The sequence below is a fragment of the Pterocles gutturalis genome, unplaced genomic scaffold (genome assembly GCF_000699245.1).
Source record: "Pterocles gutturalis isolate BGI_N339 unplaced genomic scaffold, ASM69924v1 scaffold1063, whole genome shotgun sequence".
Classification (NCBI taxonomy): domain Eukaryota; kingdom Metazoa; phylum Chordata; class Aves; order Pterocliformes; family Pteroclidae; genus Pterocles; species Pterocles gutturalis.
This window is the reverse complement of record NW_010117629.1, coordinates 1-7,204: the sequence shown is the minus strand read 5'-3', so window position 1 is coordinate 7,204 and position 7,204 is coordinate 1. Positions and strand designations below refer to the sequence as shown.

The window sequence follows — 7,204 nt, the reverse complement described above, 5'->3', positions numbered from 1 at the left end:
TAAACAGCTTTTCCTGCCACGGCAGTGCCCACGGGTCAGAGGCACCCCCGATCCCACTCCTCGAACTGCCGGACCAGGACTCACGCAGTACGGTGGGAGTATTTGAGAAAAAATAAAAAAAAATAAAAAATGCAAATGATTTGTTGGCTGTTTTTCCCCAGGCTTCATGCTCTGCTTATATACACAACAGACAATCAACATTCAGGACATTTCCAATGGTTATGAAGGTACCGTACCTGTGATGGTGGTAGGGATGGTGGTGGTAGTGGTGGTGGTTGTTGTGGGAGGAGGGATAGTTGTGGGGGGATCTGGATAAAATATAAAAAGGAAAATAACAAAAAAAAGCAAATTAAGAAAAACCAAGCAGAACACAACAGCGATCAATTGCGGTCAGAGCAAAACAAGGACGCTAAGAAGCGGCAGGGCTGTGGGATGCCTTTGGTCCCCCAAAGCCAGGCAGGGAGCACCCAGCTGGCTTTAGGGACGGGGCCAGACCCTCGCAGCTGGACGCGGCCCCGAGCTCAACCCGCAGCGCAGGAGCTCCGCACGGCCCTCCTCCAGCTGGAGAACCCGGTCCCGAAACCCCCCCTCCTTCCCTTCTGCAATGCTAAAAGAAAATAAAAAAAAACCAAAACAAACACCCAGCATAAATTAGTCAATGAGAGAGAGAGACATGGAATGGGAGAGGCATAAGAAAAATAAACTGCAGGCTTTCCACGTAACAAAGGGAAGAGTTTGCATGTACAAAGGGAGACAGGGTGGTGCTCTGGAGGTTTTCTACACAGACACGGGAAAATCCAGGCGGGAGGCTTGTGTGAGGGGCCCCGCTGTACCAAACGGGCTGAATACCAGCAGCACTCGGGTCCGTGTCCCTGTCCTCCCAGGGCCATTCCCTTCCCTACTCCTGCTCTAGGAACACCCGGCAGCAGGGTGCTAGAACTGCTTCAGACAGTCATCAATACAAAGCCATGAGAACATCACTCCTAAATATCAGCTTCGAGGTATGAAGAACTTCACCAAGATCTTTTAATAAAAAAAAAGTCAGTATTTTCCTGACAATTTCGGTTGAACGCTCTTGTTTCTGCTATTAGGGCATTGTTAGGGAGAAGCCCGGACAGGGGGATGTTTCTCTTTGGGACCGATAACCCTTTCTCCGGGGTACTCGACCTGCTGAGACTCAAATGCTGTTGGTGCTTCATACAGGGACACGTCCCCATCAAAATTACTGGGCAGGAGAAGGTAGATATGGGAAGACGTAAAAGAAAAAAAACCGTATCAATGCCCAGATGATCAAACTGAATGCGCTAAGTAGTCGGGGAGACTTTGAACTAGGGATTCATTTGGCAATAATAGAGCATGAAACATTTCATGGGCTTTTGATTTTCGGTTTCTTCTATAGCATGTCAACTTCTCATCACCGCCGCATCTGCTACCCCCTTTTATCTCCCAGCGAGCTCTCTCAGATTCCCTAATTAATACAGCTGAACTTTAATTATATGCTGCACCTTTATGATATTCCATACAACTTCCCGAAAGTTAGGAAACGGAGTTTGCTTGGCTCTGGAGTGCTTATTTATGGTTATATATGAGCAGTTGTTGTCCTTCCCCTCCCTCCAAAGCACCCCACGCCCTACGCTTACGACAGGGCACTTGGCTCACCCGTGATGCAGCAGAACCTGGAGCAGCTGATGCCCAGCAGAACCGGGGGCAAAGCCCCCAGCCTCCCACCCGACTGCACGGGGACGATGCGATGCAGCCGAGAAAAGCCAAAAAGCCCGACTGCGTGCTAATTGCACCAGAAACTCCTAGCAAACGTGCCTGCCCGCTCCCACGGGGAGGAAAAGTGTGAAACAAATGTTAAAAATAACAGTGTTTTCGGTCCGTGACAGCGTGATGAGACACCCCGACAGCACGTGCGCTGCAGCGTGTAAGCACAGCTCAGCAGCGGTTCTTGTGCAAGCCCTGGCTGCTGGATGCTGTTTGCAGGTAAAAAATGTTTAATTGCAGATGTGTCCCTCTGGGACTGGGACTGCATCACCCCTGTGTCTCGGGGACGTGTGCCGGACCACGGCACCTTCCTTTGGTGACAACCGGAGCAAAGCTCTGCGCCAGGAGGCTTCGATGATGGCCACAGACCAACCGCCTCCCCCGCACCAGCACCTCTGGATTTCTCCAGGGTTCAAAGGATTCCTTAGGCTGTGCAGAGTGCTGGATCCTAGCGGAACATTCCCAAACGTGCAGAAACTGGACGTGATGGGATGTTAAACCAGAACCCCGAAAAGCCCTCCCCTATACAGCCAAAACATCTCCCAGCTGCCTGTCGTCCCCAGGTTCACATCCCCTGTAACTGGAACCCACATCTCCCTTAAAATAACACCGCCCGAGTCTCCGCCTGTGGATGTGATCCCGAGGGGGAGCACCACTCCTGGGTGGTCTCGTTCTCACCCACATCCAAAATGCAGAATAATTAACAAGCGCCAGAGTCACTCTGAGCTGTAAATCCCCAGTCCCTAACATCGGTGATGGCTGAGCTAGAACTCACCGGGGCCAAAACAGGAACATAAAACTACAGGAGGAATGACACCACCTCGCCCCCAACCTCTTTCTGAGAGCAGCTTCCCATAGTTTTAATCTCCTGGGGAACCGCCTGCCTCCTGTTTCAACTTCTTTATTGCTTCTCCAATAGCTGTTTCTTCAAACACCAGTGTAGACAAGGTATTTTTTTTATATCATGAGCATTACAACTGTAAATGCGTATCTGACATCACTGGGGTCTTCTGGAGCTACAGGCACTGGAAAATGATGTGGGAGGTTTGTGCAAACTCAGCTCCAGGCTATGCTTTTGGTATCCCCTTCAATCTCTGGGCAGGGTTCTGAGACTGGGCTTAAAGCAAGTGGCACTTGGATAGGGACATCAGCTAGCTCTCTGGATCGGAGTAAGAACAGGAGGACTTGGACTGCGGAGCTTCAAGCGGCTGTTGCATGGAAAGAACTTCAAACCAAAGCAAGCTCCTGGCCCGTCCGAGTAGCAGGCAGCACCCGCCGCGAGCTCAGCCCAGCCACACAATAACCCCTCCTAAGAGATAAAGTTTAAACGTGCAGCCCAAGGGAACGGCTCACAATTAAACGGGGGGATTGCTCCTCAGGTGCCTGCTGAATCTTTATTACGTGCAGCGCCTCGAGACGGGAGCAGGAGGTTTACAGCCATGGCACAATAATGCCGGGGAGCTGCAGAATTAAAGGAGGTACTTAACAGCGCTTTCAAAAGATGCTGAGGCACGTTTTAGCGTCTGCTCAGCAGCCACAGATCGGCTTAAGACACCTCATTCCTCCCATTTATTTACTGGTCTGTAATTACTGGGCATGCTGGCCGATCCTTCGGTAACTTAATTGCTAATGAACGACTTGGAAAACCCCCCTGGACCGTTGCTGAAGACACGGGAGAAGGTATTACAGGAAGGAAGAGGCATTACTGGAGAAGCCCTAGGAGACCCGTCAGGACAGAGAACTCCGCGGTTCTCCCCGCGCCACGGCCAGCCCACGGGCTCAGCTCCGGAGGACGGAGCTGGCCGGATGCTGACCGACCCCGGGACTTGAAAAAGCAACAGGAAGGGTTTATCCATCCCCTGCCCCAGCCCGGCAGACGTGTCAGGAGCTATCTGTAAATCTTGCATTAAGCAAAAGTCGCGTGACAGCGTTCAGAGCGCGGTATGTCGCAATTAGGTGTAAATGAGTCTAGAAGAACGGTGGTTTTTCTCACGTACCGTATACAAACAGCATGTAATCCGCATGTGATTTCCCCACCGCGTTTGAAGCCTCACAGCGGTATGTACCATTATCTGTTTTGTTTAGGTTACTAATGAGAAGGTTTGAACCAGACACTACAACGTGTTGAGGCATCTCATCATCTACTCTTAACCACCTCATGTCCGTAGGCCTACAGAGGAGGGAGAAAAAGAAACAATCACATTACTATTTTCCTATGGTCAAGATGGCATCTTCAATAGTTCATCCACAGACAGAAAGCCCAAACCAAGAAAAACTGTAAAGAAATAACACATACTTTTTTTTTTTTTTGGTGCTACTCAAGCCCAGACGCTGTCGGGCTTCCTCAATTTAAATTTATTTTAACCCAACAGGAAACTGTATCCACACCTTAAATTTTCTGAGAACACTACTGCAAGCAGGAAGAAAGGTCATTAGTGGTTAATTAATCATTAATTAATAAATTCGGCCAGCCTGAGAGCTCTGAGCCTATGGACCAAGCGTGCATCCCCAGGGTGCTCTGAGTGCGGATCTGGACAGCGTGGGGCAGAGTTTTGTCGAGTCTGAACCCTTACAACAAGGTGATGCGATGGACCTAGTACCCTCCGTGGTGGCTGGGTCACCGAGAACGTTTCAGCTGCCCAGGGAGAGGAACGCCTTCCTCCTCTCCCCCAGCCCCGCCGCCAGCCTCCCCCCGCACCCGCTGCTAACGGAACCCGAACCTGATGCCGTTAGGGGGGTTTGTTAGAAGCCAGTGCTGTGGGGCTTGGGAGGGGGCCTTTTGGGTTTAATACAGAATAGCCGTGTTAACAGCAAACCAGAAATCTCTCCTCTCTGGGTTTTCTCTGAGCTTCCCTCCCCCAGGGTTTAAATTGCCAAATTTTGCAGAGAAAAACATTTTGTTTAACTGGAGAAACATCCCGGTTCATCTTAAACCTCGGTAAAGGATTTTATGAATCTATTTGTCTTAAAAACATTGAGCTCAACGCAGCCCGTTATTTTCCTATGCTTGGAGAGACCCAGGGGAAGTGACCCACAGAAGCGCATTCCCAGCACAATTACGGGCATCACCGCAAGGTTAAGTGGCGTGCCGCCGTGGAGATGTGTCTTTCTATTTAACATGTGTATGTCTTATTCATAGCCTGGAAGAAAAAAAAAAAAAAATAAAGCAGCCTATCCATTAAATTCCCAGCTGTCCCAGGGAGGAGGAATGCCAAGGGGCTGGGGCAGACCCTGAGCAGGGAACAGACTGGGGGGGACGTGCCAGTCTGTAACGCACGGGGAAGGAACCAGCCTCGTGCCGAACAAAGAAACTGGGAAACAGGAATCAAGAAAATAACCTGGGAGAGAAGGAATGCTCCCGTGGGGGACGGCAGCACCCCAGCCCTCTCCCTGCCCGCAGCGGAGAACCAGTAACCAAGCGGCTTCCAGCTCCGCCGCGGCACCTGCAGGAGCTCCGCAGCTCTGGGCACGCTACCAAGGAGGTGCTGAGAGATTTCAGGGATGTTTGCAGAAATCTTATGAACATGATGAAAACAAAAAAAGGATAGTAAATACTTGACAGCCATAAATCCAAGTGGAAAAGTATTAAAAAACAAAACAAAAAACCAAACCAAAACAAACGACAAAGAAAAAGTTGACAAAACTTAAATCTGAACAACAATGAAAGTGTGGAAGAAAATCTACCCTCCCTTGCCAGGACTTTCCTGATGCATAAACCTCTTGAACTATATAAGAAAGCCTCAAGGGCATGGCAAGAGGAGGAGAAAGAATAAAACCTGCGTTTCATAAAACCCACATGAGGCACCAAGAAGGGAGGAAAGCCATCACATCGTCAACACGAGCAGAAGGACAGGCTGCCTTACCTGAGGGATCCACGCCACTTTCACACGTGCTCACCGCTTTGGTGCCAGCCTTACTGCTGCGTACCGGCACCTCGTGAGGATCCGGCATGCAGAGCCCTGGCCCCGATTTTGCAGGTTCATCGCGACCGCTGCCACCCAAGCCATTCCCTGGGGAAGAGGTGTAGGGGTGTGGAGCACCCACGCCACCGCCCGTCCCCTCGGCACCTGCACAGAGCTGTCCTGGGAGCTCTTGGCGTGCAAATCCCTCAGCCACTCGCTACATGGGAATAAATGCAAATCCCAACAGGTGTCTTAACTGTGTGGCTGATGCAGAAAGCATCTCTCATTTTCACACGGCTACATCATCTTCCCAGCAGAGAATGGCCAACTGAGTGTCTGCAATAGCCACAGGGGCCACCGACGGCCGCGGGCTTCTCGGCACGACCCCATCCATCCCCGCCGGCCACCGCGGTCCCTCCTCGGGCAGCGCCCAACTTACTGTGGCTTTCCGAAAGCTGCGCACGTCAGCTCCAGCGGCTCCCCTTCCCTCGTCAGGCCTTGCACCGGGTAGTTTTGCGAAACCCTCACTTGAGGCTTATCTGCAGGACAAGAGCATTACATCGTAAATCATCACGTCGGACCCCATCAGACGCGCGCGTGCCCAGAGCAGGAGGCAGCGGCCGGCAGCAGGACGAGGTGGAGCCGACGGCACCGTGCGTCCCCAGGAACACATTCTGCCGCACTGGAGTTTATCTCTGAACTCTCTCTCCATGCAGAGGTGAAACCAGAGATATCTGTGGCACCCGGAGTCAATAGGTATTATCACGTGTCATATATTACACTGTATGACAGCGCTCAGCGTCCGTGCATATTCATTTGTGGGGCTTTGCAAGAGATGCTCGCTAGGAACACAAAAAGAAATCACAGCCACCGCTGCTTTTGTTTAAAAAACAGAAGATTTTATTTCGTCCAAACGAAGCTCTTCCAAATCCTAAAGCAAACACAAAGAATTAAAGCATTTAGCATTAGGGAGCCAGCTCAAAAACACTTTGGTAAGAGCCTGCAGGAAAAAAAAAAAGCCAAACCACGAACCTGGAGTCCACAATTAAAAAATTCATTACCTCCTACAGCTGAAACACAGGCTAAAACCGCAATCTAAGCTGTAGCTAAAATGTTATCAGCGCAAGAAATCAATTCAACGCCACAAATGCTGTTAAGCCATATATATTTTTCAGGAATTTACTCAACTGTAAGGAACAAAGGAAGGCAAAAAAATCAGTATGCATAAAGGTTGAAAACATTAAATGTCTCTATTTCCTTTGAGAGCAACTGCTACCAAAAATATTGGCTTGCCGCATTTTATTAACTGCCTTTAACTCATTAACATGCTTCCTATGGAATAACAGAGATTAGGGAAAAAAAAAAAAAAATCCGTGTCAGGATTTAACCAATTTAAACTCTCATAATTTTCAGTAATGGAATAAGCTACACGAGTAAATCCTCTCCTGAGATGACTACAGCACAAACATTTCATAAACTAATCCCCGCTACAGATGCTTCTCGCAGCTACAAAACCCGGGGCTGGGGACCGCGGC

The 7,204-nt window shown here is 49.9% G+C and overlaps 1 long non-coding RNA gene across 1 annotated transcript; it reads right to left on the bottom strand.

Annotated features, from left to right (window-relative positions):
* Positions 1 to 253: 253 nt before the first annotated feature.
* On the bottom strand, positions 254 to 6,208 carry LOC104463467. Its single transcript, XR_727568.1, has 3 exons — positions 6,109 to 6,208; positions 3,765 to 3,937; positions 254 to 308 (listed from the first exon to the last, which is right to left on the bottom strand). It is a non-coding gene; the product is annotated as an uncharacterized LOC104463467 (long non-coding RNA).
* Positions 6,209 to 7,204: the final 996 nt, after the last annotated feature.